This window comes from Balaenoptera borealis (assembly GCF_965194805.1).
Source record: "Balaenoptera borealis genome assembly, contig: HAP1_SCAFFOLD_422, whole genome shotgun sequence".
NCBI classification, from domain to species: Eukaryota; Metazoa; Chordata; class Mammalia; order Artiodactyla; family Balaenopteridae; genus Balaenoptera; species Balaenoptera borealis.
Genome location: NW_028123774.1, coordinates 126,408 through 140,133, shown reverse-complemented (window position 1 = coordinate 140,133; position 13,726 = coordinate 126,408). Strand labels below are relative to the sequence as shown.

The window sequence follows — 13,726 nt, the reverse complement described above, 5'->3', positions numbered from 1 at the left end:
GCTGCCCCAGGAGCTTTGGGGAAGCAGGTAGACCTTGTGCAGGTGAACAGGAGCCTGGGAGGGGATGGGGCTGCCCCAGGAGCTTTGGGGAGCAGGGAGAGCTTGTGCAGGTAAGCAGGGGTTTGGGAGGACAGGTAGCTGTCCCCAGAGCTTTGGTGGAGCAGGTAGAGCTTGTGCAGGTGAGCATGGGGCTGGGTGAGCCGGGGGCTGCCCAAGAGCTTTAGGGTAGCAGGTGGAGCTTGTGTAGCTGAGCAGGGGCCTGGAGGGGCAGGGAGCTGCCCAGGAGCTTTGGGGAAGCAGGTAGACCTTGTGCAGGTGAACAGGAGCCTGGGAGGGGATGGGGCTCCCCGGGAGCTTTGGGGAGGAGGTAGAGCTTGTGCAGGTGAGCAATGGTTTGGGAGGCAGAGGGCTGCCCCGGAGCTTTGGGGAAGCAGGCAGAGCTTGTGCAGGTGAGCTCGGGGTGGGGAGGTAGGGTCCTGCCCAGGACCTCAGCAGACCAGGTACTGGGGTGAGCAGGTGAGTAGGCAAGTGTCATAGGGTGCAAGGGACAGCTGGTGCTGTGGGCCCAGTGCTCCAGGGACAGTGGGCAGTCTGACGCCAGGTGAGTAGATGACATGAGGGTACAGCATCCCTGAGCTGAGCCCAGAGACCTGAGCCAAGGGGGCTGGGAGGGCAGGATGCAGGGCAGCTGGCAGTGGGGGCAGAGCAGGGAGTCCTACAGGAGATCGGGCTGGGGGTCCCCCTGGGGTGTTCTGAGGGCCCAGGGCCGGGGAGAAGGGGCACAAGGGCAGAGAGGACTCAGGCCTGAGATGGTGAACCGGAGCTCAGGTGGGAAGAGGCTAGACACTCGATGGGCAGGAAGCCCGGGCTCAGCTGAGAGGCCAGGACGAGGGGCTGGAGGCAGGTGAGGGAGCATCTGGGGGAGGGGAACCTGAGTGCACAGAGAAAGGAGAGCAGCCTTCCCGCTGGAGCTCAGGGGGCTGGTAGGGAGGGTGCAGGGGGAGCTCAGGGGAGCAGGCGGGGGTGCGCAGGGGAGCAGGGGCCTGGGAGGCAGGGGCTGCCCCAGGTGCCCCAGAGTCAGGGGAAGAAAGGCCGAGGAAAAGTGAGCCCTGGTCTGCTGGGAGGGGCTTTGGGGATGGCAAGCCCGGGTGGAGAGGGGACCTGGGAGTGCAGGTCTCTGGGGCTGAAGGCGCACGGGCAGCCCTGAGGCGACCCGATGGGCCGCAGTTCTTGTACCCAGGGTCCCAACCCTGTTCCAGAAGACTGTAGGAGCTGGGACAGGAGGGGTGAACGTGCAAAAGCGAGGTGGGGTTGACAGGGCAGTGGACCTGGCAGAGGGGAAACGAGGGGCTCTTTCGGGGCTCAGATGGGTCTGCATATCTGGGCTGAGCAGACCAGGGTCAGAGGGGACAGGTCCAGCCGGGGAATGGGGCTTGGGGTGCTGGCACCCTGCAGGAGGAGAAGGCCAGGGGCAGTGCAAGGCTCCCAGAGATGCCGATGGGCAGAGCTGATCCAGAACACACGGGCCCTGGGTGGCAAAGAGCAGACCAGGACAAGGGGACAGGAGCAGGGCAGTGGGCTCAGGGAGCAATAGCCACTGGTCAGGGCTCAGACCGACGGCCTGATCAGGCCAGACACCCACAGGAGGACTGGGGCCCCGGGGGGATCTAATCCAGGTGGTCACCCAGCACTGGCCCCCAGCGGTGTCTGGAGCCCACAGCTGCAGACGCAGAGACCTGGGGTGGGAGACAGCCATGCCGGGCCGCTGGTCTTCAGACACGCTGGAAGCACATGGTGGCTGGGCTCAATGGTGCCCCAGGCCTGCACACCTGATGCCCTGCCCGGACCCTCGCAGGGGTGAGGCCCTGCCAGTCACATGGCCTCCTCTCTCACAGCTTCCACCACGGCCCCGAAAGTCTACGGTCTGGATTCCAGATGTGAGGGCACAACCGGCTCCACAGTGGTCGTGGGCTGCCTGGTCTCGAGCTACTTGCCTGAGCCAGTGACCGTGACCTGGAACTCGGGCACCCTATCCAGCGGTGTGCACACCTTCCCATCCGTCCTCGGGTCCTCGGGGCTGTACTCTCTCAGCAGCACTGTGACCGTGCCTGCCTGGACCTCGTCCGGCAAGACCTTCACCTGCAACGTAGCCCACCCGGCCAGCAGCACCAAGGTGGACAAGCACATCGGTGAGGGGACGGGCCGCAGGGAGGGTGTCCACTACGAGACAGGCCCGGGGTCAGCCCTCCCACCTGAACGCACCGCACACCAGGGATGGGGAATCCCGCCCAGGGTGTCACGGGAGGCCTGTCTCTCTCCCTCACCTGAAGTCCTCCCAGGCTCGGGGAGGGGGTCCTCTGGGCGTTTCCACCAGGTCCAGTGTGGGCACAGGCTGGACACCTCCCCCAGCCCCTGGGCCCACAGAGGTGGGCACAGGTCTCACCTGCCAAAACCTGGCCTGCCCTAAGGCCAGCCCCAGGCCGTCCCCAACCCCGGTAACCTCCTGTCTGTTCTCTCTGTAGAGATCAATGGCCCCAAACCATACCCCAAGTGTCCTGAATGCCAGAAGTGTTCCGAATGTCCACGTAAGTCACCCGGCCTCATCCTCCGCCCCTCGGGGGTGGACCTCGCCCAGGAGCGGCCTTGGGGCTTGGGGGAGGGGGATGGATGGGTGCCCAAGAGGAGGTCCACCCAGGCGCTGACCACCCTCCGTGTCTCCCCGACCAGCCCCTGAGCTCCCAGGAGGACCGTCCGTCTTCATCTTCCCCCCGACACCCAGGGACACCCTCACAATATCCCAAATACCCAAGGTCACCTGCGTTGTGGTTGACATGGGCCACGAGGACCCCGATGTCGAGTTCTCCTGGTACGTGGACAACGTACAGGTGTACACGGCCAAGACGAGGCCAAGGGAGGAGCAGTTCAACAGCACCTACCGTGTGGTCAGCACCCTGCCCATTCAGCACCAGGACTGGCTGAAGGGAAAGGAGTTCAAGTGCAAGGTCAACAACGAAGGTCTCCCGGCCCCCATCGTGAGGACCATCTCCAAGGCCAAAGGTGGGTCAGGTGGACGGGCGCAGGAGGGTTCCTGGGGGCCAATAGCAGTGACCATCGTGCTAACAGCCATGCCTCTCCCCACAGGGCAGCCCTGGGAGCCGCAGGTGTACATACTGGCCCCACCGCAGGAGGAGCTGGCCAAGAGCTCGGTCAGCTTAACCTGCATGGTCACCGGCTTCTACCCGGGCGACATCGACGTGGAGTGGCAGAGAAATGGGCTGCTGGAGTCAGAGAGCAAGTACGGCACGACCCCACCCCAGCTGGACGCCGATGGGTCCTTCTTCCTGTACAGCAAGCTCAGGGTAGACAAGAGGAGCTGGCAGCAGGGAGACACCTACACGTGTGTAGTTTTGCACGAGGCTCTGCACAATCACAACACGCAGAAGTTCATCTCCCAGTCTCCGGGTAAATGAGCCCCACGGCATTGTCGCCCCAGCCAGCCCTCCCTCCCCTTGGGCTCTCAGTGTCCAGCGAGGACGCCTGAGCCCCAGCCCTGTGTACATTCCTCCCGGGCGCCATGAAATAAAGCACCCAGCGCCGCCCTGGGACCCCGCACTGCTGTCATGGTTCTTTCCGAGCAGAGCCCCGGGGCACGCCGGGCCTGCGTTGGGGAGGGGGGGACCCGGCTCTGGGTCACACTTGTCACCACCAGTGCGCGAGGGCTGATCCCACTCAGGGCCAGACCCAGAGTGTGCGGGTCTGCGCAGGCCGCTTGGGGGCTGCCCGAGGCCGGGGAGGGCCCCTCCCGGAGGCGACAGCTGCTCTGGCCGCCCTCTGCCCAGCAGCTGCTGGGGCTGGAGTGTGTGCCCGGAACGGGAGAAGCCCACCAGAGACCCTCAGAGAATGAGTGCCCACTTCTTCCCGCCCCTGTTCCAGCCCAAGCTGTGGGACACTGGCCGTCCTCGTCCCCACCTTCCTGTCCCTGGCTCCAGGGTCCGCGTGCCAGCTCTGTGCCCTCACAGGGGCCACACGCGGCCCGGGGTGGGTGGACGGCCCTGCTGCACCGTCGGGCACGGGAGATCAGCCCCCCCCCCCACTCAGGCCAGGTGGCTCTGCCCTGCTTGTCCCTGCCAGGGGCCAGGCCTGTGCACTCGTGGGGACACTCATCCCTGTGCCCATAAGGGGCTGAGGCAAGCGGCCCTGAGTGCCCGGGGAGGGACCATCCAGACGCACCCGTGGACACTGAGCCCAGAGCCATTGGAAACGAGCCCCCCACTGAGCCACACCAGCCCACACACCACCGCCTTCATCCACATGCACTCACCTGCCCGCGTACACGCGTGTGCAGGGCACCCACCACACACACCCACGCGCATGCACACACGCGGGCCTTGCACACGGGCCCTCCCACAGGGCAGCCGCACAGACCCACACCCAACCACAGAGCTGGGTCTCATGAGTCCTCGCCGTAGACCCCAGCCTGGTCCCCAACCTCCAACGCCCATGGGCTGCTCAGCGGCCCCTCCCCACACTGACCGCACTGACCACCTCCGTCACCCATCCCTCCTCTTCCCTGGGGCACCGACACCGCCTGCCGAACAGGCCAAAATCCTCCCACAGCCCCCTCGTCCCGGCACTCCCAGCCCCGCGGGCACAGGGACAGAGCCCAACACTGTCCTGCCCCTTCCCTGCGGCAGGGCCCATGGCCCACGTGCTCTGCTGACCCTCCTGCCCTCCGGGTCTGGCCCCCAGGGGGCGAGGAGGCCGGGGCCTGAGCCACTGTCCTGCGGGGGGTCCGGGCACCCTCCCCCCAAGGGCCCCAGCTCAGCTCACAGCACAGGACAGGGAGCAGGACCCACTGGCCAGGCCGAGACTGGGGCCCAGGCTGGAGGAATGGGGGGCTGGGGCTGGTGCCCAGCGACTGTCCTCAGGTGCCTCTGGCCCGGCCCACCTGGGGCATCCCGCCACCACCCCGCCACAATGGGAGCCGCGCTGCGAGGCCCCGATGACCCCACCCCTGCCCCCCGGGGGCAGGCACAGCACTGACCCCCCCCCTCCCTGTGCAGAACTGCTCCTAGAGGAGGAGACCTGTGCTGATGCCCAGGACGGGGAGCTGGACGGGCTGTGGACGACCATCTCCATCTTCATCACCCTCTTCCTGCTCAGCGTGTGCTACAGCGCCACCGTGACCCTCTTCAAGGTGGGCGGGCCGGCCCTGCTGTGCCCTCGCTGTCACCACTGTGTCTCCAACTGTCCCCTGTCCCCTTACTGTCCCCCACTGTCCCCTCACTGTCCCTCACCTTCCCTCACTGTCCCTCACGGTCCCTCACTGTCCCCCACTGTCCCCCACTGTCCCTCATGGTACCCCACTGCCCCCACTGTCCCCTCACTGTCCCTCACCGTCCCTGACTGTCCCCCACTGTCCATCACTGTCCCCCACTGTCCCTCACTGTCCCTCACCTTCCCTCACTGTCCCTCACTGTCGCTCATGGTCCCTCAATGCCCCCACTGTCCCCTCACTGTCCTTCATGGTCCCTCACTGTCCCCCACTGTCCCCCACTGTCCCTCACTGTCTCCTCACTGTCCCTCACTGTCCCTCACCTTCCCTCACTGTCCCTCACGGTCCCTCACTGTCCCCCACTGTCCCTCACTGTCCCTCACTGCCCCCACTGTCCCCTCACTTTCCCTCACCTTCCCTCACTGTCCCTCACGGTCCCTCACGGTCCCCCACTGTCTCCTCACTGTCCCTCACTGTCTCCTCACTGTCCCTCACTGTTCCTCACTGTCCCTCACTGTCTCCTCACTGTCCCCCACTGTCCCCTCACTGTCCCTCACCTTCCCTCACTGTCCCTCACGGTCTCTCACGGTCCCTCACTACCCCCCACTGTTGCTTATGGTCCCTCACTGTGCCCCACTGTCCCTCACGGTCCCTCACTGCCCCCTACTGTCCTTTATGGTCCCCCACTGCCCCCACTTTCCCTCACAGTCCCCCATTGTCCCTCACTGTCCCTCACTGTCCCCCACTGTCTCTAACTGTCCCTCACGGTCCCTCACTGCCCCCTACTGTCCTTTATGGTCCCCCACTGCCCCCACTTTCCCTCACAGTCCCCCATTGTCCCTCACTGTCCCTCACTGTCCCCCACTGTCTCTAACTGTCCCTCACGGTCCCTCACTGTCCCCCACTGTCCCTCATGGTCCCTCACTGACCCCCTTTGTCCCTCACTGTCCGCCACTGTCCCTCACTGTCCCTCACGGTCCCTCACTGCCCCCCACTGTTGCTCACAGTCCCTCACTGTCCCACACTGTCCCTTACGGTCCCTCACAGCGCTCCACTGTCCCTCACGGTCCCCCACTGCCCCCACTTTCCCTCACTGTCCCCCATTGTCCCTCACTGTCCCTAACTGTCCCTCATGGTTCCTCACTCTCCCCCACTGTACCCCACTGTCCCTCACAGTGCCTCACTGTCCCCCACTGTTCCTCACTGTCCCTCACTGTCCCTCACTTTCCCTCACTTTCTCCTCACTGTCCCTCACTGTCCCTCACGGTCCCTCACTGTCCCCCACTGTCCATCACTGTCCCTCACAGTCCCTCACTGTCCCTCATCATCCCCTCACTCTCCCCTCACCTTCCCTCACTGTCCCTCACTGTCCCCTTACTGTCCCCTCACTGTCCCCCACTCTCCCTCACTGTCCCCATCATGTCCTCATGTCCACCCTGGAAACCCTCGCTGTCCGTCGGCCCGGGGATGAGGGGACAGGCCCTGGGGGTTGGCCCAGGTGGGTTCCAGCCTGCACTCACCCCTGCCGCCCCTCAGGTGAAGTGGATCTTCTCGTCAGTGGTGGAGCTGAAGCAGACGATCGTCCCCGACTACAGAAACATGATCGGGCAGGGCGCCTAGCGCTCACTACGTGCTGCGTCCAGGGCCACCCCGGACCGGCAGGACCACGTCCATCGCCTTGTGCCGCTCAGCCTGCGCCAGGCCTGCCCCTCCGCCTGCTGACCTCGCCAGCCTCTGAGCTCACGAGTACCCTCGCCTGCACCCCCGGCCTCTGGCCTCGTGGCCACCACGACCTGCCCCCCACCCCACTCACAGACCCGAGTGGACAGCAGGTGATGCCCAACCTGAGCTGATGTCCCCGCAGGACACCTCCGGGACCCCAGGGACCACCGGGAACGCCCGGCTCGGCGTGGAGGTCCCCCTGGAGGAGGAGGAGGCCGGCCTCCCGGGCTTCTGCACAGGGCCCACCGCCTGCATCTTGTCCCAGCCGGGCTCCAGACGCAGGGTCCCGGGAGGACGGCCTGTGTCAGAAGCTGGAGGGGAACCGCCCCCCTCAGCGCCCGCCTCTCCCAGCAGGAGAGCTTCTGCTGGTGCCGCTAGTGGTCCCTCCGGTCACCTCCACCGAGGACGCTGCTCAGAGCAGGGCCTGGGCCCGAGGCCGCTGCAGGAGCCCCAGCGCGGGAGGCGGTGAGGTCCAGCCAGACCGGCCTCCCGGAGAGGGCCCTGCTGACCTGGTGCCCCGTGGGCTGAGCTGGAGGGGCTCCCGGAGAAGAGGGCAGAAGGCGCGGCCAGCGCATCCTGCAGCCAAAGGCCTGAGTTACGTACAGCAGGAGCTCCGCCTGCACCGGGCTGGGGGTGAGAGGCGCGACCCCCGTAGGGCCAGCCTCCGGGCCCGGTACCAACTCTCCGCCTCTGGGGAAACACGCGCTCAGCATCCGCGTCGGAGAGGCCGCCCCCCGGGTGGGAAGGAAGGTCCACGTCATCGCAGCGTGGGGGGCTGGTCTCCGTTTTAAATGCTGGAGCCCACCGATGCTCTTTGCCGTCTCTTCATTTTCTTAATGACAATAAAGCGTTCTTTACAGTCGCCTAGCTCGCTGAGAAGTCTCCCTAGGTTAACACGCCTCCTACCCTCGAGAAGTCCACAGCCTGCCTCCCCCACACCACCGCCCAAGCCTGGGCGTCCCGCCTGGCCTGTGGGCGCAGGGGCGAGCCAGGGTCCTGGGGGAGCCACAGGGAAGTCGCACGCGTTGGGTGTGTCCGCACAGGAGGCTGTAACAGACACCACAGGGGCCTTTGACGACAGACATCACTGTCTGACACCCTGGAGGCTGGAATCCCAGATCCGGGAGGTGCAGGGCTGGCTTCTCCTGAGGCCTGTCTCCGTGCCATGTAGACGCCGTCTTCTCCCGTGTCCTCACGTGGTCGTCCCTCTGTACGTGTCTCTGTCCTAATGTCCTCCTCTTATAAGGACGCCAGTCAGACTGGATTAGCGCCCACCCTAGAGACCCCAGTTTATATCATCACCTCTTTACAGACCCCATCTCCAAATACAGTTACATTCTGAGGTCCTGGGGTCCGGGCTTCAAGACTGGAATTTGGGGACACAATTCAGCCCAAAACAGCCGAGCTGAGTGCCAGAAAGGAGGACCAGGAGGGAACGCCAGGAAGCCAGGCCAGGAGGGGCAGCGGTGGGGAGGGGCTGTCAAAGGGGAGCAGAGCCAGACCAGGCTCACCGCTCAGGACAGACTGGGCAGTGAGAAGGACCGCAGGAGGCGAGGGGGTCCGGGTGGCACTGAACTCAGCTGGCTGCACAGAGGTGACCCGTGTGTCACAGGAGGCGCAGGAGTGGGGCTCCAGGGGCTCCGGTGAGGGACCAGGAAGGGTGGCCGTGCAGATGCAGTGAAGCTGCTGTGTCCGCCGGCCGGCAAGGGTGCAGGGGCGGGTCAGGACTCCGCCGTCACAGAGACCAGGGATCAAAGCCCCGTCCCTCCTGGCGATGCCACCTCAGAGCAGACACAGCCCTCCCCAGAGGGCAGAGTCAGGATCCACAGCTGTCGGCCCTTCTCAGTAAAAGCTCCACGAAAAGGGGCCGGGGCCTGGGTCGGGGGCTGGCCGTGCTGGGCTCCCTCAGCCCAGCGGTTCAGGGGGGCTGGCTCATCCCGGGGACGCGGCCTTTCGCTGCGGGAAGCCACGCGTGTGTTTGTTGCAGCCTAGCAGGGCGAGGGGAGGAGGCCGCCCCTCGACAGCCCCAGGCCGAGGCCCAGCAGGACAGCGGCCCAGACCGGGAGCCGGAGTCTGGCCAGCATGGACGCTGCGGCCCAAGGCCGTCCGATGTGCCGCTCCAGCTTCCTGTGGGGGAGACAGAGACAGACAGAGGCAGAGACAGAGAGAATGGTCTGCAGGGAAGGGGCTGCATCGCTCAGGGGGCCCTGCACCAAACGGGGAGGCCGGGAGGGGCGGCAAACAGGACGGCCGAGGGTGGACAGCCGTGTCCAGGAGAACATCTGGCCCTCGGGCACCCCGCCAGGCACGCTGGGCACGCTGGCACAGGGCCCCCTCTGCCTGCTGGGCTCCACGGGGGCTCCAGGCGACGGGCCTGGGGGTCACCCCACACCCTGCCTTTCCCTCCCCCAAACATGTAACCAAGAAGCTGAACTTGCCTGAGGACAGCACAGCCTGCCCAGCCCTGGGCCCTGCCCCTCACTTCTATCCCCCAGACCAACGATCAGCCGCTAGCCGGCCCGCCCCGCCCCGCCCCGCAGGAACGCCAGGGTGGTCACACGAGGGCCGGTCCCATGGCCTCCTAGCTGAACACCGTCCCTGGCACGGCTGCCTCTGGGCCCCTCGAGAGCTGCCCCACACTGGGCCCCAGGGCTCCCACCCTCGCCCCCCAGCAGTGCCGCACCACACGACATCCCTCACCTCTCCATGCCCCCCAAGCACCCCGAAGCCCAGTGGCCGACGCCTGCCCTTGAGCCCCTCGGGCTGCACCTGTGTGAGCCTGAGGTCAGCCTCCCGCTGCGTCCTGACCCCTGGAGCCCCCCAGACCATGAGCTCCACAGACACCTGCCAGTGCCTCACCTCGCCACCACACACCTCCATCTGTGTCTTACACAAACACACGGGCGCCCAGAGGTTCCAGCTCAGCCCCAAGGGCGAAGGCAACAAGGGGGCCCATCTATCACAGCCCCATACCACCCCACTTTGGGGCAAGTCCCAGAAGAGCATCTGTTCCCTCCACAGAGAGGCCTGGGCTGGGCATGGCTGCTGACCACCCCAGGCTTCTCCCAGGCCCCTGGGCTTGGGCCCACACCGGCTCTGACTGAACAACCCCTGAAACACAGTGACGGCCTGGAGCCCATGGCCCAGCCCACGCTGGAGCCCAGAGCCAAATCTAGGACTCAGAGTCCCAACCAGCCCAATCCAGCGTCTGAGTCCAGCCCAGCCAAGCCAAGGGCTCACTCCCCAGGCTCAGTCCCGCCCTCCGTGCCCCCAGGTCCAAGGGCACTGCCCCCCAGGCCCTGCTCCTGTCCCGTGCCCACCCTCCCTGCTGTCCACCCCCAGGCCCCGTTCGTGCAGAATGAGGCTGCAGAGCAGACCTTCCGGGGAGGGGCCAGGGCAGTTTTCAGGGCTGCGGGCAGGGCCCTAGGCTGTGAGGCAGGGTCCCACAGCAAAAGACGCTTCCCAAGGGGTCCGCAGTGTGCCCAAATCAGCCCTGCAGCACGCAGCCCGTCCCCCGTGCCCTCGTCCCGACGCAGGAGATAGACGGGCTCCAGGCTGAGCAGCTGCAATCACTCTCCTGCTGACACTTCGAGGTGATTGGCCAGAGACCACCTGGAAAACTGTCCCCGTGTAAGCAACCTAAGCCACCCCTGTGGCACGTGACTCGCTCCAAGTTTCCCAGTGCTCTTCCACTCGTACCTTCCTTCTAGTAAACACTGTCTCTATTTCACAATCTTGGTCTCTTTCCTAAATTCTTTCTTCAAAGAAACAAGACAGACATCCATCTTCCACCTGATCCACTGCCAGAATCAGGTCGACCTCTCTCTCTTTACTTTTCCTTGTAAAGTTCCTTTAAGTAAAGAACCCCATGCCACCTGAGCGTACCTTGGGGGAGGTGCCTGTGGTCCCTTGGGAGCAGGAGGTGCCCCCCCCCCCACCGAGGACGTGGACAAGGGGCCAGAGGGAAGGGGGCAGAGGGCAGCTCTGGGCCCCGAGGACCCAAGTGTCCAGCCAGGCTCCACCTCAAGAGTCCTTCAATACCCACAGAGACCCCGGTTCAGGCTCCACCACGCCTGCGCCACTGGCCTCCAGCCCAGACTCACCGCCCCTCTGCGCCCAAAGGTAAAAGCAACAATCCCCATCCCTGTGGGCAAACCCTGAGGGGCTCATTCAGTGGTCAGTGCAGGAGGCCGCAGGAACACAGCTGCACAAGCACCAGGATGGAGGCCGGCATCAGCCTCCTGGGGCCATAGTCACCACCCACTGAGCTCACGCAGACAGGCCAGTCCTCAGGCCCCATCCCACCAGCCAGCCTGGACATCCCGATGAACAAGTGAGAGCTGTCTGGGGCTGGCCACCACCGTCCTCGAGAAGAAAGCTGGGAGCCGCGAAGGCAGGAGCCACAGGCACCAGGGAGAGGGCCGGCTGGCCAAGCACAGTGGTGGGCCCGGGCTGAGCCTCCTCCTGAGGGTAAAGAGCTGGAGAAGCCCACCCACAAGGGGCTCTGAAGTCCCATGGAAACGGGGCAGAGCGCATGAGCACACGTGACACAGGGCAGGACTCCTTCATATACAAAGAGCACTCAGCAACCAATGAAAAGAAAGAAATGTGAGCAGTGGGTCCTGCACCATAAGGAAAAACCGGGTGGCTTACTGGGTGGCCAATAACAGGAAGAAAATGTTTCAATAATTGGAAAAGGGACAATAGGAGGAAACTAGGGGCGGTGAGTGACCCTCTTGGCCTCTTTGAGGACCTGTGAGCAGCTAAGACCATTCTTCAGGGCCCGGTGTCCTCCTTCCCAGCATACGAGTGCCCAGACTGTGTTGACAGGAGAGTCCACTTGTGGCGAAGGCCCTTCTGAGAGCCGCCATCTGCGCTGGGAGACCAGGCATCCCACGGACTCCGACACGGACCGTGCAGCCTGCTGGGGTCGGGCACAGAAAACCCAGCACTGGGCAACTCTGAGGCTTGTCCAGAGAGCCCGAGTGTTTGGTTCAAATAGAACATGAGAGGGGCAGTAGAGCACTTCACACAAGGTCAAGGGCGCAGCCCTGCTCTGCTCTGCCCCCTCACACCGACACTCCCTGGGGATCTGCTCCTGAGGCAGGCAGGATGCCCTGGGGATCTGTGCTGGGAGGGTGGGGAGATGCATTGTGATGTAAGCTGGATGCTGCGGAGAGGTGCACTGGGGACCTGTGCTGGGGCGGGGGAGGGGAGATGCACGGGATAAATCCCAAGGGGGCCTCATGAACATTCTCATTCACAAGACACTAGGCCAGGGCTGTGGTGGGATACTCAGTTTACACCTGTACCTGGCCAACCGTATATAAAGATGGAACTCTGACCCAAGAATGCAGCCAACAGCCCAGGACACCCAGGCACCATCACAGGATCCAGCCCAGGAAGCAGCCTTCTCCCTCCATGCTAACCTAAACCTAACCCTCTGTGCTAGACCTGCAGGAAGTCAGACCTGTATCTCGAGTGACAGCCCAGGAAGCCCTACCACTGCCCTGTGACATCCTTCCCACGGGCGGGGCTTGATCAATAACCCACGGCTTCCAGGGTCTTTGTCCTCGCTTCTGACTGAGGACCAGTCAGAGAAAACTGGGTGTGCCCCAGCCATCACAGGGGTGCCTGCGTCTTGTCGGCCGTCCAGCTTCCCCAGCCCCGCAGCCCCCATCAGGACGCCGGAGGCACTCTTTTTTCCTATAAAGAAGCTTTCTATACACAGAAAATATTTTAACATGCTAACACACACATGATATAATAAGTATGTCATAGGCCCTTACATGGGCATAGTGTTATATGTACACAGTAACAATTAAGCCACATACGCATAATAAAGCCTCAAAGCCACCCACTCTCCTGCTGCCCGAGTCCCTGCCCAGCCAGCTGGGCACGGCTCCCTGGCTGCAGCAGCTCAGCATAAACAGCCTCTGCTTTTCCCGTTAAAACATTTCCAGTGTTTTAGGAGACACAAGGCCTCGTGACAATAGCTCAGGGTCACAGTGACAAACAGCCCCAAATGCATCCCGAGACCTGGACACAACAGGGACAAAGGTGAAGCTGGCATTCGGGCCTGGGCAGGGAGGTGATCGCCCATGGAAATGAGCAGAGAAGGGGTTGGCAGGACGGCCACGGGGCCAGAGCAGCACCATGGCAGGGAGCGCCGTGCTTGACCGCCGTGCTAGACCACGGTGCTCTACCGCGCAGAGACGGATGCTGACAGAGGGCCCCGCCCTCCTCTTCCTCACAGGACTGGCCACACAGCCGGGCCTGCAGGCACCCTGAAGGGCACCCAAGCCACACCACGAGGAGTGTCGGGGCATTTCTTTTTTTTTTTTGTATTGAAATATAATTGATTTACAATGCTGTGTTAGTTTCAGTTGTACAGCAAAGTGATTCCGTTATACATATACATGTATCTATTCCAGATTCTTTTCCCTTATAGGTTATTATCTATTCTATATAGAGTAGTGAGTATATGTTAATCCCAAACTCCTAATTTATCCCTCCCCTCCCCTCTCCCCTTTGGTATCCATAAGTTTGTTTTCTATGTCTGTGAAGTCTATGACTGTTTTGTATGTAAGTTCATTTGTATCATTTTTTTTAGATTCCGCATATGAGTGATATCATATGGTATTTGTCTTTCTCTGTCTGACTAACTTCACTTAGTAATGTAATCTGTAGGTCCATCCACGCTGCTGCAAATGGCATTATTTCATTCCT

The 13,726-nt window shown here is 63.3% G+C and overlaps 2 gene segments (V, D, J or C); both read left to right on the top strand.

The window, feature by feature from the left end:
- LOC309621297 (Ig gamma chain C region-like) overlaps positions 1 to 13,726 on the top strand; it is a 167,329-nt gene that overhangs the window by 130,904 nt on the left and 22,699 nt on the right.
- LOC309621301 (Ig gamma chain C region-like) lies at positions 1,614 to 3,606 on the top strand. The segment is given in 4 exons: positions 1,614 to 2,189; positions 2,523 to 2,585; positions 2,728 to 3,057; positions 3,142 to 3,606.